We start from the raw sequence: 18,980 nt of genomic DNA, 5'->3' as shown, positions 1-18,980 counted from the left end.
CCAGATGCTTACTGGTCTAAGTTCTCCACCTCTGCATCCCTGAGTGTGAAGATCTGCCTCCTCCTCATCCACACCTGCTGCTCTTTTCGCTTTACAGCAAAATAGGAGGTTAGGGTTTAGCATATACCTTATCAGTATGTAGTATTATCTACTCATTAGCAGAGAATCCTGTGCATTTTCTAAATTCTAATTTTTGTGTCATGAATCAGTTCAAATTAGCTTCACTATCTTTCAGCCTGGTTATTGTAATTTCCCATAAGCCCCTATAGGGATGTTATGAGCCATCAAATAAAGTTTATTTATTTTGATTTTCTATTTGTAGCACTCTTTATTTCAATTAATTTTAACAAAGTTTATTTATATAGTGCTAATTCATAACGTCTCATATTCAGGTATTAAATCAGATCAGGTATTAAATCCCCACTTTTAGTGTATAATGATTAAGCCCCACAGTGATAGCTACACTTTGAAATTGTCACTTTTTCATCATTCATATCAGACTTCATCAAAACAAGGAAAGAAACCCGGCTTCTGTCATCACCTTTCTAATCCAAAATACAATGAAGGATTCTGCACAATGTGTAGGATATGAGAAATCCAATATGTACATGATATTGATGTGACGCGCGCGCTGGCAGTCCTTTCATCAAAGCACATGTGCCGAAATAGCTCAGTTGGGAGAGCGTCAGACTGAAGATCTGAAGGTCCCTGGTTCAATCCCGGGTTTTGGCAGAGGCCTTGCATGTTGTCTAATTTGTGGCTTCGTACTTGGTTGTTCCAAATGGATTTAAGGATCTCATTGACTTTGCTGCACCTCAAATGGTAAAAACTGGACTTGATCAAAGTAGGACAGTTGAGCACAAAGGTCAAGGTTTGCAGTTACACTGCAGTCACCTCAACTTTGCACTATATTTTACAAATACAGTTATGTCCCTGACCCATTAATATTCCAGACTATATGCCTCCTTCTGACAGCACCAGTGTTTAATATGAAACAGGCCACTTTTAGTGTATAATGATTAAGCCCCACAGTGATAGCTACACTTTGAAATTGTCACTTTTTCATCATTCATATCAGACTTCATCAAAACAAGGAAAGAAACCCGGCTTCTGTCATCACCTTTCTAATCCAAAATACAATGAAGGATTCTGCACAATGTGTAGGATATGAGAAATCCAATATGTACATGATATTGATGTGACGCGCGCGCTGGCAGTCCTTTCATCAAAGCACATGTGCCGAAATAGCTCAGTTGGGAGAGCGTCAGACTGAAGATCTGAAGGTCCCTGGTTCAATCCCGGGTTTCGGCAAATGCCAATGTTGCGCTTCAGGATGTAGCCGATTACTTGCTCTTCCAAAGGCGTCTAAGTATCTCAAGGGCTTTGCTTCACCTGAAATGGCAAAAACAGAGCTTTTAACATACAAGGGCAGTTGAGCACAAAAGTCAAGGTTTTCTTTTACACTGCAGTCAACTCAACTTTGCACTATATTTTACAAATAAAGCTATGTCTTTGATCCATTAATATGTCATTCCAACAGTTGGGACGGCGTCAGACTGAAGAACTGAAGGTCCCTTGTTCAGAGGCTTGGCATGTTGTTTATTTTGTGGCTTAGTACTTGATTGTTCCAAATGGATTTAAGTATCCCATTGGCTTTACTGCACCTCAAATAGTAAAAACAGGCCTTGATCACAATAGGACAGTTGAGCACCAAGGTCAAGGTTTTCATTTACACTGCAGTCAACACAACTTTGCACTACCGTATTTTCACAACCATAAGGCGCATCGTACCTAAAGGCGCACTCTCAGTTATGTGTGCCATTTCCGTATTTAACACACACATAAGGCGCACCGGATTATAGGCCGGGGGGTTTATATACAGGTACATGTCCTCTACTACGTTTAAATACCTCTACTGCGTATTTAAAAATAGAGAGGGAGCAAAACTGAGTATGACTGTGCTTTATTCATGTATTTAATACAAAGTATTAATCAAACCTGGGAGCTGGCCGTGAGACAGACACATCGCTGATGACACAGAGCGTGGGATCACTCCTCTGAAACAGTTTATTAACGCATAAATTAACTTAAAATGCAGAAATCTGCTGGCAGAATATATTCGCTTTTATTATCGTGGTGCCTGCAGTTTAGATTATTTAGATGTACATGATGTTGATGTGAGGAGTGCGCTGGCATACCTTAGATTAAAGCACACGTGTCGAAATAGCTCAGTTGGGAGAGCGTCAGACTGAAGATCTGAAGGTCCCTGGTTCAATCTTGAGTTTTTGCAGAGGCCTGGCATTTTTTTTATTTTGTAACCTCATACTTGATTGTTCCAAATGGATTTAAGGATCTCATTGACTTTGCTGCACCTCAAGTGGTAAAAACTGGACTTGATCAAAGTAGGACAGTTGACCACAAAGGTCAAGGTTTGCAGTTACACTGCAGTCAACACAACTTTGCACTATATTTTACAAATACAGTTATGTCCCTGACCCATTAATATGTTCCAAAATGATATAAAGAAGAACAATAAAAAAAAATCAATAAATGCACAATAAAGACATGGGGGAAAAAAAACAACTCCTAAAATATACTAAGCCTGAGCAACACCTAAAGCTGTGGCTCAGCAGAGGTCAAAGGTCATGTTTCAATGTTCAGAGTCGCTTCTGTTGGGTCAACCTGGTTTACTGTTAAACAGCCCTGATCTCCCTAGACTGTGCTTCAGTCTTTGTTCATTTTATTGCTCTGGTGGGACATGGTGTGGAGACTCATCAGTAGGAAATAAGAACCAAACATGCGTGGTGTCCATATCTGCTTTCCTTATCAGGCTCTTCTGGACCAGATATTCCTGCTCATATTTTTTGCTTTATTTGTTTCCTTCCCACATTCTGACCTTTATCCAGCTATAATTCTCTTCTTCCATAACCGTCTGGTGATATTATAGATGCTCCTTCCATTGCGTCATCTTGTACTCTTGCCCAACATTTTTCACATCCAGTCTCTTAGTGGAGATCAGGGGTATTAGCCATGAGTCAAAGGTCACATATCAGATTTAGCAACTGTTTAACCACTTTTTCACGACTTCCAGATATGAAGTTAAAGATTATCCTGATGTCCTAGAACTCATAGAATGAATAAAAATGTTCCCTTTTCTGTGAATAAAAATCCCTCAGTGTTTTTATTCATATTTAGAGCAGGGACCCAAACATATAAAGTGGCTCCTTCAGGACCACACAGATCCTCTGGAGTCAGCAAGGCGGGAAGGTAAGGCTCTCTGTTCTCCCACCTGGCTGACCTTTTCCATATGCAGACACTCATCCAGACAGACGTCCCGCTCCTGCACTGCGTCTTTCACTGCATGGAGTTTAAATTCAGCAAAGATACGGCTTTAATTATTCTGAGGCTTGGCTAAATGTTTTAATGAAAAATAAAATGGAACCAGTTTACAGACATCCGCCCATTTTTAAGTTATGGTTAACTTTATATTAAAAAATAAAGCATTAAAAGACTGGATCTACAGAAAAACTAGATCAGACTGGAATCTCTATTAGATAGCTTAACTTAGACCCATTTTTATCTAATTATATAGACCCTCCTATGCTTGATTATTTTATGGTTACATTTTTTAAGCAGATTTTTATTTTAGCAAATTTTCTAAAAAACTGTTTCCTGTTTTATTCTATTCTGTTATTTTTTCTATTATGGAGTCTCCTTTTTCTGCTGGTGGAGTTTGAACCCCTAAAAGAGTTAAATAAAGGTGAGGCATGGCCCACCTTCAATAGCCAGAGAAAACATGTCTGAAGGGTTTTATCTGAGAGAAGGAACCGCCGCCGCCATCCTACCTGCCTTTCAGGTGGTTAAGGGCAGGAAGGAAAATAGTTTCTCTGTTGCTCGGCGCTCTGTGATTGCAGGTCTACAGTATCAGCTCTTTCTTACAATCTTGTTTCCCACCACAGGATAACTGGAACGACTTGGGACATGTCTTCCAGCCTTCCCTACCATAATTTTCACTGGAAAAAAATCAAAATCTAGATATGTAATTTTTTTCTTAAAATAAGTGAATTTGTTCTTGGATTGAGGAGGTAAAAGAAATATTTTACCAATGGAACAAGACAATTTACACTTAAAATAAGCAAACAAAATTCCATATGTCTTATTAAGTGCATATTATCTAATTATCTTATCTTAAGAGTAAGATACTAATTCCATCAGCAAAATATCTTATCAACCTGCTCAAATTAAGGTCAAATACACTTAATTTCAGAATTTTTTACTTATTTCTAGGTTGTTTTTTTCCCAGCGTTGGCTCTTTGTTCTAGACCTTCAGGGACATTTTACATAAAATGACTATAAAAGCTTGTTTAATTCTTTTGATATGAAATGAATCTGCTGAAATCTATTCATACCTGTCAGTTAGAAAGATGAGTTTCAAGCTCTCTGTTTATTTATTTTGGTCCAGATCAAATAATTCTTTTGATTTTGAAGCTGTACTCTTATGTTAGCTTTAATAGTTTTAAGTCAGTCATTTTCAAACCTGCTCCTCATGTACCACCACCCTGTATGTATTAGAGGCACGGACAGATAAACATATAAAATGTCTTTTTGTTGCTGCACACCAAGAACATGAAATCACAATTACTTTTTTATATAAGTCAGCTGTGATACAGCGAGGAGAACCTAAAGCAACCAGAGGAGTGGAGCTTTAGAACGAGGACTGAGAACCACTGATTTACCGGATGCTGGTATTAAAAATACAATATTCCATCATCCATCTATCTAACCAATTATATTCTGGATTCTGTTAAATCCAAAATAGATGGATAGATCGATCCATCATCCATCTGACCAGTGATGACATGTTTTGCCACATGTTGTCTTTCAACTGCTGGTTATCTAGGTGGCGTCCTGAAAACAATTGGAAATCCTTTTGGACTTTTGGGGAGACGGCATCCATTCCACTTTGAATGCTGCAGCTCTTCTTTCTAGGAATCTAGAAAGATTTTAGAATTTATTAGTCCTCCAAAACCCTGACCACCCAGGGTGCAGACCAGGAAGCAGAGTTGTAGTTTAACACACATCTCTGCAGCTTCTCTACTGTTACCCACTCTTTACTCCATCCAGACAGTGTCTTGCCCACGACCAAAATCTAATAAGTTAGCAAAGATTTCCAAAGGAGTAAATTGTGATAATATAATTAAAATTAAAATACAATTACCAAAAATTAAAATAATCAAAAAAGTTAAAATGATAAATGTGGTTTATTCAACATAAGATCTCTTTCCTCTAAAAGTCTGCTCGTTAATTACTTGATTTGTGATAATCACGTTGACTTATGTTGCCTTACAGAAACTTGGCTGCAGCAAGAGGATTATGTGAGCATAAATGAGGAAAATCCTTCTAGTCATTTAAATTTTCACATACCCAGAAGTTCTGGGCGAGGAGGAGGAGTAGCAACAATCTTTCAGTCTGACTTACTGATTACTCCCAAAACAGTTAATACCTACAACTCTTTTGAACATTTAACCCTTAATTTCCCTGATCCAAATTTCAAAGCAAGAAAACCTCTTCTTTTTGTAACTTTGTATCGTCCACCAGGTCCTTACTCTGGATTTTTCAGAGTTCCTTTCTGATTTGGTATTAAATACTGACAGGGTCATCATAGTGGGAGATTTTAACATCCATGCTGACATTGAAGGCGATAGCTTAAGAGCAGCCTTTAATGCTATCTTAGACACTATTGGCCTTGTTCAAAATGTGAATAGTCCCACACATTCACATCTTCATACTTTGGACATTGTGCTGACATACGGCATAGAATGTGAAGAAATAACAGTATTTCCTCACAACCCTCTCTGAACACTTTTTATTAACCTTCAAGATTGCTTTAACGGAATTCTCCTCCCCCAAAAGAAGGTTTCACTTTAGCAGATTATTATCAGATAGTGCAGTTATAAATTTTAAATAGTCTGTTTCACTTTTTCTCTCCTCTGTGTGTTGCTGAGCAGTGCTTCAAAGTGCAAGCTTAGTTTATCCCCTTCACAGGTTGATGATTTTGTTGATGGGGTTGCTAGTTCTCTGCGTACTGCCTTAGACAACGCAGCCACTTTGAAAATGAAGACCGTTAAAAATAGAAAGCTGGCTCCCTGGTTAAATGCAGAGCTGCGTACTCTAAAGCAAAATGCTAGGAAACTGAATAGAGAACCACTAAGAGGCCAAGGATTAAAGTAAAAGTAACTGGTTTATTGAGGGTTAACAAAACACAGACGGAGACAGATATTCTGCTGGGTAATACTGTTGGACCTCAGTGGACTGGTGAGCCGGAACCCGAAACTCTGAAGGGGAGATCACAATGATCAGTTCAGGGACCGTGGGGGAAAAAGTCAGAGGCTTGTTTATTGCTTGAGAGGCACTCACGTTTGGGGGGCTCTTGGTTATTCCTTGGATCCAGTTTGTGGGGTTAAATCCAGATAAGAATGAACTCATTGGAGAGTGGACAGGTAGACTAACGATATTTTCACTAGTCACAGTCACTAATGATATTCTCATGGCCTCAGATAATGGACTTGTATCTGTGCTCGTCCTGTTGGATCTCAGTGCTGCCTTTGATACAGCTGATCATAATATTCTTTTAGAAAGACTTGATTATTTTGTTGGAATTAAAGGAACAGCACTAGACTGGTTTAAATCTTATCTATCTGATCGATTTCAGTTTGTTCACGTTAATGGCAAATCTTCCTCATTCTCAAAGGTTACCTGTGGAGTACCACAGGCATCAGTGCTAGCACCAATTCTCTTTACTATATATATGCTCCCAATCGGTAGAGTTATTAGACAGAATGGGATTAATTTCCACTGTTATGCTGATGATACCCATGTTATGATTCTGGCCTGTCTGCCTGCTCTGCACTCCCTGTGAGCAATCATCTCCAGCTGCTGCCTGCTGCACTGCAGTGCAATCAGCATAATGTCTCTCACCTGTGTTCAAGCAGTTATAAGACAGCCTGTGGCAGGCAGACAGGGCCAGATAATTGCAAACCAACTAGCAAGCAGTATCCAGCACTTAAAGTTACCTGACCAAGTCTTTGCTTCACGGATTTTCCCTTTTTGCCTAGCCCTTTTTGGATTTCTCTGCCCTCTGGACAACGACCCTGTTTCTGCCTCTTGACTTCTGCCTCCTGCCAAGCTCCCTGTTCACTAGCGATGGGCAAGCGAAGCCTCATGAAGCAATGAAGCTTTCCAATGCAAAGTGTTGAAAAAAGTTCATTACTCGATGCTTCATTCATCACTCACTAGTGACATCTGCTGGTGAAACTGTAACAGCCTTGTTACTCAGTTGGATCATACTTCCAAATATTAGGAAATGCAATATTGTCACAAAGTTTTCATCAAACTCATGTTTAGTAAGAGGAGAATCCTATTTAATTGTCATGTTTTAATGATTAAAATGATTTGTAGCCAATCTAATCCTTGACCATCAGTGGTTTTCTTTTATGTCATGGACTTATTAGACAATGAAGATATGTGTTACTTTAATGTATTGAGAACGGAGTGACTGTTGCTGCAGACTCTGTATACTTTGAGCTTGAAACTTGCTTCCTTAAAGACAGAATTTGTTTAAAATCATCTAGGAGTTCTAGTTCTGATTCTTAATATTAAGTTACACATAGAGTTTGCCTCTTCTAATGGCTTTTAGTCTGGTTTTGATGTGTGATTCTGATGCATCTCCTGATTAAACAAAAGAAAATATAGAAATTTCTGGATTTTAGGTTTAATTATTTTTATTTAGGAATAGGACTTTTTTCACTGTTTCAGATTGTGATTGTGATCTGTCATCTCATAATACTCCCACATATTAGAGGTTTTTCTCTTTTTTGACGGCTCCATTTCAACCACTGCTGATGAAAACTGTTCTGCTGATACCAAACCACCTACTACAACCCACGAAGCAACAGGATTCATCGCGCTTTTATTTTGAAAACCGACACGCAAAATGAAGCAGTCACGTGACCAATGCAATGCGAGGCCTCGTTTGTTGCCAGTCACGTGGTTTTCAACAAGACAACACAGGCCTCGAAGCGGGGCTTCATTGACACGCCCCCTTATTACTCGGTACAAGCCTCGAAGCCTGGCTTCAGATAGCCCATCACTACTGTTCACTAAAGCCTGAGTCTGGCTTCCTGGACCTAATTCCTGCCTCTGTGCTCCAAGCCACCCAACTGTTGGCCACCCAACAACAGATTTAAGGAGAAATCTGCTCTATTCATGCTGCTGAAGGGGGGACTCTTTTAAGGTTAGTGGTTTTGTTGGTTTCATGCTTTTCATTATTTGAACTCCTTCAAGCCACTAACCTAAATCTCCCTTCTTAGAAATCCCTGACCCACGGTGGATGTGCTCCTGATGTCCTGAGTTTTTAATAAACTGTTTAAACCCTTATTCTGTGTTCTGGCTGAAACTTTGGGTCTTCTGAATGGATCATTACAGAATTATCTGGCCAAAAAATGGACCCCTCGCCAGCACAGCAGTGGCGTAGCAGTGTGGATAATTCCATCGCTCGTCTTGATGCAGGAATGAATGAAATTATTTCCATGTTACGCACCTTGTCTCCTGTCTCTGTTCAGGCCCCACCACAGCCAGCTGCCATTAATCCCCATACCGTTTCTACCATGGTTAAGGAACCAAAGCTGACCCCTCCAGAATTATTTAAAGGAGACCCGGAGCAGTGTCGAGCCTTTTTGACTCAGTGTGAGATACACTTTGAGTTGCAACCATCCTCCTTCCCTACTGAGCGCTCCAGAGTGGCATTCGTCATTTCACTATTGTCAGGTAAAGGTAAACAATGGGGCACAGCTGAATGGCAGAATAACTCTGTTTCCTGTTCTTCTTACTCTGAATTCTCTAAGGAGCTCATTAGAGTGTTCGACCCTGTTCTCCCTAACCGTGAGGCCGCCAGGAGGTTGTATTCCTTAAGGCAGGGGGAGAGGAGTGTGACCTCGTTTATCATCGATTTTCATGTGCTAGCTGCCGACAGCAGTTGGAATCAGGAGGCATTAATGGATGCCTTTATGGAAGGACTAAATGATAACATCAAGGATCAACTGGCTACCCAAGCATATCCCAAGTCACTGAAGGAACTGGAAGATTTGGCAACTCAAATTGATCTCTGGCTCACTGAGAGGAGAAGAGAGAGACGACATAGGGAGGTTTTGTCTACCCCAGCCTCCCACTCAGGATCTCACCCTTGGCTGAGAAGCTCTCCTCCTGCTTCCCAAACATCTAATCCAGAGCCCATGCAATTGGGGAGAACTAAGGTTTCTCTGGAGGAGCGTTCTCGTCGTAAGCAACTAAACCTGTGTTTTTACTGTGGGGGACAGGGTCATGTTGCTGCCAAATGCCTGCTAAAAGGCCAGGCTCAGTAGAGGTGAGGGGTTCTCTACTGAGCCGTGGCTCTATGACTGTCTCCTCACTCTCCTTCCCTGCTAACATGTTGGTCTCCTCTGTTTCCCACCAGGTCTCAGAATTTATTGACTCAGGAGCAGATACTGAGTTTTTGGATAAATCCTTTGCCAAGAACCATGGCATCAAACTTCTCCCCGCACCTTCTAACCAGACTGTCCTCGCTCTGGATGGACACCAAATAAACAGCTCAAATGAGGTCACTGAGAAGGTTAAGCTAACTTTGGGGGGAAATCATCTGGAGGAGATTACGTTTGTTGTTATCCACTCCCCCCAGTTACCCATTATTCTGGGAGCTTCATGGCTTAAGAAGTACAATCCCCACATTGACTGGCAAGCTAAGGAGATCCTGGGTTGGTCCAGGTCCTGTTCAGCCACCTGCTTATCGTCTGCTAATTTTTTGCCTCTTCCAGACTACGCCATGGAAGAGACTTACCCGGATTTGTCCAAGGTTCCGTCAGAGTACCATGACCTCAAGGAGGTTTTTAACAAGTCTAGAGCCACAGCCCTCCCACCTCATAGACCTTATGACTGTGCCATCGAGCTTCTTCCAGGTACCTCACCCCCTAGGGGACGTCTTTACTCTCTATCTGTTCCAGAAAACCAAGCTATGAAGAAATATGTGGGGGACTCCCTAAAGGCTGGGATAATCCGAACTTCCTCCTCTCCTGCTGGGGCTGGATTCTTCTTTGTTGGTAAGAAGGATGGGTCCCTGAGACCATGTATCGATTACAGGGGGCTGAATGAAATCACTATTAAGAACTGGTACCCCCTCCCACTCATGAATTCTGCATTTGACCAGATTCAAGGAGCCCAGATTTTTACCAAGTTGGACCTACGCAATGCTTACCATTTGGTTCGCATCAGAGAGGGAGATGAGTGGAAGACAGCTTTTAACACCCCCACTGGCCATTATGAGTACCTGGTCATGCCTTTTGGGCTGACCAATGCCCAAGCAGTGTTTCAAGCCTTGGTGAATGACGTCCTGAGGGACATGGTGGGACAGTTTGTTTTTGTATATCTAGATGACATCTTGATATACTCCCAGGATCTTGAGACCCACAAAAAGCATGTTCAGTCAGTCCTCCTGCGCCTACTCCAGAACCACCTTTTTGTCAAGGCAGAGAAGTGCGAGTTTCATACCACCTCCACTTCCTTCCTTGGTTTCATCATCTCTCCCAATAAGGTTATTGTGGATCCCTGCAAAGTTACGGCGGTTCTAGAATGGCCCACCCCTACTAATCGTAAACAACTACAAAGGTTCCTGGGGTTTGCTAATTTTAACCGCCGTTTTATCCGCAACTACAGTCAGGTTGCCGCCCCTCTTCATGCCATAACCTCATCTAAGGTTAAGTTTGTTTGGGGTAGTCAAGCAGAGGAGGCTTTCACCAAGCTCAAGACACTGTTCACCACTGCCCCAGTTCTCCGGTCCCCTGATACTGAGAGACAATTCATAGTGGAGGTTGACGCCTCTAGCACTGGGGTAGGTGCGGTCCTGAGCCAGAGGACCTCGGATGGTCGGATTCACCCTTGTGCTTTTTTTTCTAGGACATTGTCACAGGCTGAGCGTAACTATGATGTGGGGAATCAGGAACTCCTGGCAGTTAAATTAGCCCTTGAAGAATGGAGGCACTGGTTGGAAGTGTCAAAGGAACCGTTTCTGGTCTGGACTGACCATAAGAACCTGGAGTACTTGAAGTCTGCTAAGCGCCTTAACTCCAGGCAAGCCAGATGGGCCCTGTTCTTCGGACGATTTAACTTTGTCCTTTCTTTCAGACCCGGAATCAAAAACATGAAACCGGATGCCCTGTCCAGAATTCATGAACCTTCTGAGCTGATGACCAGTGGAGCTGGGGAGTTCATTCTCCCAGAGGCAGTCCGGTTGTCTGTTACTATGTTGGAACTGGAAGGAGAGGTCAGGGATGCCATAAGGGACTTTCCGGTTCCCACTTCATGTCCTCCAGATCGACTGTTTGTCCCAGACTGCCTGGTCCCCAAGGTACTGGACATGTGCCACTGCTCCCGTCTTTTCTGTCACCCAGGAGTCAGTAAGACAATACAGGTGGTCCGCTCGCAGTCCTGGTGGCCATCCCTGACAAAGGATGTCAAGGAGTTTGTTGCTACCTGTCAAAGATGTTGCCAAGCTAAGCCCTCCCGCCGCCCACCCTCGGGGTTGCTGCGACCCCTTCCGATCCCATGCCGTCCCTGGTCTCACATCGCCATGGACTTTGTCACAGGTCTGCCCCCCTCTAATGGTTTCACTGTCCTGTTGACTGTCATCGACAGGTTCTCCAAGATGGTTCATCTGGTGCCCCTCAAGGGACTACCATCTGCTAAGGAGATGGGGGTGGTCTTAGCTCGTGAGGTCTTCCGTCTTCAGGGCCTGCACAAGGACATTGTCTCGGATAGAGGACCACAGTTTGTTTCCAGGTTCTGGAGGGAGTTTTGCTCCACGCTGGGCATCTCTGTCAGTTTATCTTCTGGTTTCCAACCACAGACTGATGGACAGACGGAGAGGGCCAACCAAGAGATCGAAACCAAGCTTCGTATGCTCTGTGAGTCTGACCCAACCAAATGGTCTCACAACTTGCCATTGGTGGAGCAGGCTATCAACGCTCTCCCGTCCTGTACCACTGGTCTTTCCCCCTTCTATGTTGTTTATGGTTTTCAGCCACCGACGTTCTCGATTCAAGAAAGGGAGGCCAAAGTCCCCTCTGCCTACGCCGCTGCCGTCAGGTGTCAACGTATCTGGAGGAGGGCCAGGAGGTCCATGATCAGGATGTCTGGGGTTCAGTCCAGGTCTGCCAACCGCCATCGTCTACCCGCTCCCGATTACCAGGTGGGCCAGAAGGTCTGGTTGTCCTCTAAGGACCTTCCCCTGCGGGTAGAATGCCGTAAGTTGGCACCCCGCTTTATCGGCCCTTTCCCAATTGCCAAGGTTGTGAACCCAGTGGCTGTCCGTCTCCAGTTACCCCGGTCTATGCGGATTACACCTACATTCCATGTGTCCCGGGTAAAGCCCTATGTCCCACCTCGCTTTGGGCCCACCTCTGACCCCCCTCCTCCGCCCCGGTTTTTGGATGGTGACCCTATCTACACAGTCCGCCGTATCCTCCGATCCAGGAGGCGGGGACGGGGGGTCCAATATCTGGTGGACTGGGAAGGATATGGACCAGAGGAACGGACTTGGATTCCAGGCCGTTTTATCCTTGACCGGACTCTCATCAGGGACTTCCACCACCTCCACCCTGATCAGCCTGGTGGTCCGTCCGGAGCCGGACCTTGAGGAGGGGGTACTGTTATGATTCTGGCCTGTCTGCCTGCTCTGCCCTCCCTGTGAGCAATCATCTCCAGCTGCTGCCTGCTGCACTGCAGTGCAATCAGCAGAATGTCTCTCACCTGTGTTCAAGCAGTTATAAGACAGCCTGTGGCAGGCAGACAGGGCCAGATAATTGCAAACCAACTAGCAAGCAGTATCCAGCACTTAAAGTTACCTGACCAAGTCTTTGCTTCACGGATTTTCCCTTTTTGCCTAGCCCTTTTTGGATTTCTCTGCCCTCTGGACAACGACCCTGTTTCTGACTCTTGACTTCTGCCTCCTGCCAAGCTCCCTGTTCACTAAAGCCTGAGTCTGGCTTCCTGGACCTAATTCCTGCCTCTGTGCTCCAAGCCACCCAACTGTTGGCCACCCAACAACAGTTTTAAGGAGAAATCTGCTCTATTCATGCTGCTGAAGGGAGGACTCTTTTAAGGTTAGTGGTTTTGTTAGTTTTGTTAGTGGTATCCAACTCACCACCTGGTGGTGAGTTGGATACGCTGGAAGAGGAGGAAGCCTGAAAGACTCGGCAGGCCCAAACGTGTAATGAGGGTCTGCTGGGAACGTCTGGTGGAGCCCTCGGTCAGAGACGTGTTCAACTCCCACCTCCGGGAGAGCTTCTCTCAGGTTCCGAGGGAGGTTGGAGACATGGAGTCCGAATGGGCTGTGTTCTCTGCCTCTATTGTCGATGCGGCTGCCCGTAGCTGTGGCCGTAAGGTTTGCGGTGCCTGTCGTGGTGGCAATCCCCGAACCCAGTGGTGGACACCGATAGTAAGGGATGCCGTCAAGCTGAAGAAGGAGTTCTATCAAGCCTGGCTGGCTTGTGGGACTCCTGAAGCAGCAAGCAGGTACCGTGAGGCCAAACGTGTCGCGGCCCGGGCGGTTGCAGAGGCAAAATCTCGGGCCTGGGAGGAGTTCGGAGAGGCCATGGAAAAAGACTATCGGTTGGCCTCAAAGCGATTCTGGCAAACCGTCCGGCGCCTCCGGAGGGGAAAGCAGTGCTTCACTAACACTGTTTTTAGTGGGTGTGGGGAGCTGCTGACCTTGAAGGAGGATATTGTCGGGCGGTGGAAGGAATACTTTGAGGACCTCCTCAACCCGACAGACATGCCTTCCGTGGGGGAAGAAGAGACGAGGTGCTTGGGGCTGGGTTCGTCCATCACCCGGGCTGAAGTCACCGAGGTAGTCAAAAAACTCCACGGTGGCAAGGCTTCGGGGGTGGATGAGATCCGTCCTGAGTATCTCAGAGCTCTGGATGTTGTCGGGCTGTCATGGTTGACACGTCTCTTCAACATCGCGTGGAGGTCGGGGACAGTTCCCCTGGATTGGCAGACTGGGGTGGTGGTTCCCCTCCACAAGAAGGGGGACCGGAGGGTGTGTTCCAACTATCGGGGAATCACACTTCTCAGCCTCCCCGGAAAGGCCTATGCCAGGGTGCTGGAGTGGAGAGTCCGGCTGATTGTCGAACCTCGGCTGCAGGAGGAGCAGTGTGGTTTTCGTCCTGGCCGTGGAACGGTGGACCAGCTCTACACCCTCTGCAGGGTGCTTGAGGGTTCATGGGAGTTTGGCCCAACCAGTCCACATGTGTTTTGTGGACTTGGAGAAGGCATTCGACCGTGTCCCTCGTGCTGCCCTGTGGGGGGTGCTCCAGGAGTATGGAGTCGGGGGCCCTTTATTAGGGGCCATCCATTCTCTGTACAAGCGGAGCAGGAGTCTGGTTCGCATTGCCGGCATTAAGTCGGACCTGTTCCCGGTGCATGTTGGACTCCGACAGGGCTGCCCTCTGTCACCGGTCCTGTTCATAACTTTTATGGACAGGATTTCTAGGTGCAGCCAAGGACCGGAGGGGGTCTGGTTTGGGGAACAGCGGATCTCGTCCCTGCTTTTTGCGGATGACGTAGTTCTGCTGGCTCCCTCCTGCCAAGACCTACAGCGTGCGCTGGGGCGGTTCGCAGCCGAGTGTGAAGCGGCTGGGATGAGAATCAGCTCCTCCAAATCCGAGGCCATGGTTCTCGACTGGAAAAAGGTGGCATGTCCCCTTCGGGTTGGAGGGGAGTCCTTGCCTCAAGTGGAGGAGTTCAAGTATCTTGGGGTCCTGTTCACGAGTGAGGGAAGAATGGAGCGGGAGATCGATAGACGGATCGGTGCGTCTGCTGCAATAATGCGGACGCTGCACCGGTCTGTCCTGGTGAAGAGAGAGCTGAGCGAAAAGGCAAAGCTCTCAATTTACCGGTCGGTCTACGTTCCTACCCTCACCTATGGTCATGAAATTTGGATCATGACCGAAAGAACGAGATCCCGGATACAAGCGGCTGAAATGAGCTTTCTCCGCAGGGTGGCTGGGCTCTCCCTTAGAGATAGGGTGAGGAGCTCGGTCATTCGGGAGAGGCTCAGTGTAGAGCCGGTTCTCCTCCACATCGAGAGGAGTCAGTTGAGGTGGCTCGGACATCTTCTTCGGATGCCCCCTGGACGCCTCCCTCGGGAGGAGTTCCAGGCATGTCCCACCGGGGGGAGGCCCAGGGGACGGCCCAGGACACGCTGGAGAGACTATGTCTCTCGGCTGGCCTGGGAGCGCCTAGGGCTTCCCCCAACAGAGCTGGAGGAGGTGTCTGCGGAGAGGGAAGTCTGGGAGTCTCTGCTTAGTCTTCTGCCCCCGCGACCCGGTTCCGGATAAAGCGGGAGACGACGAGTACGAGTACGAGTACGAGGTTTTGTTGGTTTCATGCTTTTCATTATTTGAACTCCTTCAAGCCACTAACCTAAATCTCCCTTCATAGAAATCCCTGACCCACGGTGGATGTGCTCCTGATGTCCTGAGTTTTTAATAAACTGTTTAAACCCTTATTCTGTGTTCTGGCTGAAACTTTGGGTCTTCTGACTGGATCATTACAACCCAGCTATATCTGTCTATAATCCAGATGAAGCTAACCCATTACATAGATTACAGGCATGTCTTAAAGACATAAAAACCTGTATGACTCTTAACTTTCTCCTTCTGAATTCAGACAAAACAGAAGTTATAGTCTTTGGACCAGAGTCTTTGAAAAAGAAGCTGATTAGCCAGTCACTTCATTTGGATGGGATTAAACTGATTTCAGATAATAAAGTAAAAAATCTTGGTGTTGTTTTTGATCAGGACCTGTCATTTAAATCCCATATCAAAGAGGTTTCTAGAATTTCCTTCTTTAACTGCAGAATACTGCAAAACTTAGAAATCTCCTGTCCAGGGGTGATGCTGAGAAACTAGTCCATGCATCTGTTACTTCAAGGCTGGACTATTGTGATTCTTTACTATCAGGAAGTCCACAAACTGTAGTTAAAAGCCTTCAGCTGATCCAAAATGCTGCAGCCAGAGTTCTGATGAAAATGAAAAAGAGAGATCATATCTCTCCTATCCTGGCTTCTCTTCATTGGCTTCCTGCTAAATCCAGAATAGAATTTATAATTCTCCTTCTCACATATGTGAGAAGGAGGCCCCCCCACTCCGGGGGGTTCTCGGGGAACTAGGGTGCCCCAGTAAACCCCGTCTTTTTCTCCCCATCCCTGGACTCCTCCCTCTGCCTGCTCCATCACACTGCCACACATGTAGGATCTTGGGGAGGGGGTTGTTACTGGAGGGTCCCATCTTCTGATGATGTTATTTTGTGTCATCCGGTAATCCTGAGACCAGCCACCAGCGCCTCCGGGTCCTAGGTCCTGGGATTATTGGATGTGAGTGTTTTGTGTGAATGAGCGTCTGCGTTTGTTTTTCCACAGAGACTGTGTGGTGGGGGCACTAGGGCCAAAAGGCATGATTGAGACTATGTATATATATATATATATATATATATATATATATATATATATATATATATATATATATATATATATACATATATGTGTGTGTGTGTGTGGGGTATATATATGTGGGGTTGTGAGGGGTGCTGGTGCCTATCTCCATCTGTCAATGGGCGAGAGGCGGAGTACACCCTGGCCATGTGGTTTTTTTTGTTTGTTTTTTTACTTGTCAGGTTTGGGTCTCAACTGCTCCCTCTTCCAAAAACATCTCAGAACCATTCCCCCCGTCCTGACCCCCCTGTGCTGGCTGGCGCCTGGGCTCGCCGGTGCACTGCTGGTGCTCGATGTTTGGGGGTGGATGCCCCAGGCTAGAGCATCCCTGGGGCCTCGGCTCCCAGGGGCCCAGGGCCGGATCCACTTCGGGGTGGCTGACTGCCAGTGGAGCCCACGCACTCGTCCCCATGGCCCCTTTGGGGCTCTGGCATTGCGGTGGCTGGGGGACTTCCTCTGGGCCTTCTCTCCTTCTCCCTTTGTGGGGGTCGGATTTCCTGGGCTGGCCCCTCCTTGGTGCCTTAGGTCTTGGGGTCCCTTTGGGCGTCTGTAGCTTTGGGTCCCCCGGCACTGGAGTCGGTGCTCTGGGGGGGGCGCCTCTTTGGCTCTTCACAACCACTATTGAGCATTTTTTCTTTGGATAAACTTTACATTCACAAGTGCACTCTCACAAACAACTACAGGTGCTTGGTTCCAGGTACTTAGTGATTCACTTCCACACAGAAAGCCCATTCATATCTTCAGCTACCACAGTATACACATCAGATTAAATAATACAACTTATACTTCAGTGATAGTATTTAGGTGTTACTTTATTGTATCTCTTATACTATATTTGTTGGTTGTGCTGTTATTTTTACGTCTCTTTTCAAGTGAAGCAGACTGAATATGTTTTATCGTTATCTCCCTTTTATCTCCTCTTTCTTTCGTCTTTTCTATTTTTTTCCTGTTCTACTTACATTGTCTATAAAATCTGTAATACTCCCTGCATGATAAATATATAATACATTTATAGCAAAGCTATTTATATGCATAAATAAAGCGGAACAATATGGCGATAGTGAAAGCTGTTATGATGTGTTTAAAGATCTGACCCAAAAATGCAGAAAACCACTCAGAGAGCAAGGCAAAGGTTTAACAGGTTTATTGAGTTAGGGTTGAACGGGGTAGATCTGGAACTCAGAAAGCTGGTGAACAGGAACTAAAAAGTCTGGAGAGGATATCACAACGGTTAGTCCAGGGACCGTAGGAATCTTGAATGCCATAAGGTTGATGCTAGAGAGGAACTCACGTTTGGGGGGGTTCTTTTCTCACTCTGAATCCAGAATGTGTGGGTTGATCCTGAGAAGAGGGGACTTGTTGAAGAGTGGACTGATAGACATACTAAGGACCCGGAGGAGCAATGGAGCAAACTGTTCCTTGGATTTCCGTAAGGGACTTGAACGGCACATGTGGAGGTTTCTCCCCTGCTCAGTGTGAACTCAGTAAACAATCCTTCCAGGGGAAGAATGACAAACATAGTACACAGGAGGACTTCCTGCCAAAGGCAAAGACAAAAACAAGGTTAGGCTCAGAGAAACAAAGACTCAGGATAGACTCGGCTAATCTATGGCTAGAGTACCCAAAACATGGCAAACACTCTGGCGTCAAGGTAGTGACAGTCCACTGCTTAAGTACTCCTCCAGATAATGATCCAAAGAGCCACAGGGTGCAAGGAGGACCAATAATGATAGGGCGCCACCTGGTGGTGGAGGTAGAGACAGACACAAAACAGACCACACAAACTGGATTCCTGACAAAAGCAAAATCAGTTGGACTCTATTTGGCATCAAGACAATTATTCTTATAGACACATCGCCAGACAGGACAAAAAAAAAAAAATCTGTAAAAGGGGTTATAGGCATTTGAATAACATTATTTCTGTTGTTAAATAACTATCATACTAAGAACACATGTTTTTTTCTTTTGCTTTAATATTTCTCAGAGCTCTATGCAAAGTAATACAGTGTGTCCCCTGCATCTTATTATACAGAAAACAAAAAAACAAAAACAGGGTAGGCTCAAAACTTTCCCTTTTAATAAAGCTTATAATAAGAGTGGATCGTTATCCTGAGCTATCTCTATAGTTAAGTTTCATCTGGTCTGTTCTTGTTTGGCTGTGACTCCATCCAGGAGAGAAATATCAGCTGTGCTGCTGCCATCAACACCTTTGTTTCTAGATGTTGGAGCTTGGCCTGTTTTCCAGTGTAGTCCTGTTTCTCTGACTGTGACTAACTGGATGTGCTCTCTTCATCCTCTGACATGAGAGCTGGCTCGGAGCTCGTCTGCCTGGCTGTGTGTTTCCTGGACGGGAGCTGGTTGACAGTTGCCTTTTGTATCT

The 18,980-nt window shown here is 45.3% G+C and overlaps 1 protein-coding gene, 1 long non-coding RNA gene and 2 other non-coding genes across 4 annotated transcripts in view; 3 read left to right on the top strand and 1 right to left on the bottom strand.

The window, feature by feature from the left end:
* Positions 1 to 659: 659 nt before the first annotated feature.
* On the top strand, positions 660 to 732 carry trnaf-gaa. Its single transcript has one exon. It is a non-coding gene; the product is annotated as a tRNA-Phe (tRNA).
* Positions 733 to 1,238: 506 nt separating this feature from the next.
* Positions 1,239 to 1,311, top strand: trnaf-gaa. Its single transcript has one exon. It is a non-coding gene; the product is annotated as a tRNA-Phe (tRNA).
* Positions 1,312 to 3,138: 1,827 nt separating this feature from the next.
* The window catches only part of slc13a1 (solute carrier family 13 member 1), a 38,989-nt gene continuing 23,147 nt past the window's right edge, over positions 3,139 to 18,980 (top strand). The window contains exon 1 of the mRNA XM_038301145.1: positions 3,139 to 3,267. The gene's annotated coding sequence lies outside the window, so the exon portion shown is untranslated. The remainder of the gene's footprint in view (positions 3,268 to 18,980) is intronic.
* On the bottom strand, positions 17,735 to 18,643 carry LOC119793862. The gene is made up of 3 exons (XR_005282146.1): positions 18,222 to 18,643; positions 17,892 to 18,137; positions 17,735 to 17,810 (listed from the first exon to the last, which is right to left on the bottom strand). It is a non-coding gene; the product is annotated as an uncharacterized LOC119793862 (long non-coding RNA).

This window comes from Cyprinodon tularosa, unplaced genomic scaffold, assembly GCF_016077235.1.
Source record: "Cyprinodon tularosa strain WSP-4 unplaced genomic scaffold, ASM1607723v1 ctg461, whole genome shotgun sequence".
NCBI lineage: Eukaryota > Metazoa > Chordata > Actinopteri > Cyprinodontiformes > Cyprinodontidae > Cyprinodon > Cyprinodon tularosa.
The sequence above is the reverse complement of the archived record's forward strand: the minus strand, read 5'-3'. Positions and strand labels throughout refer to the sequence as shown.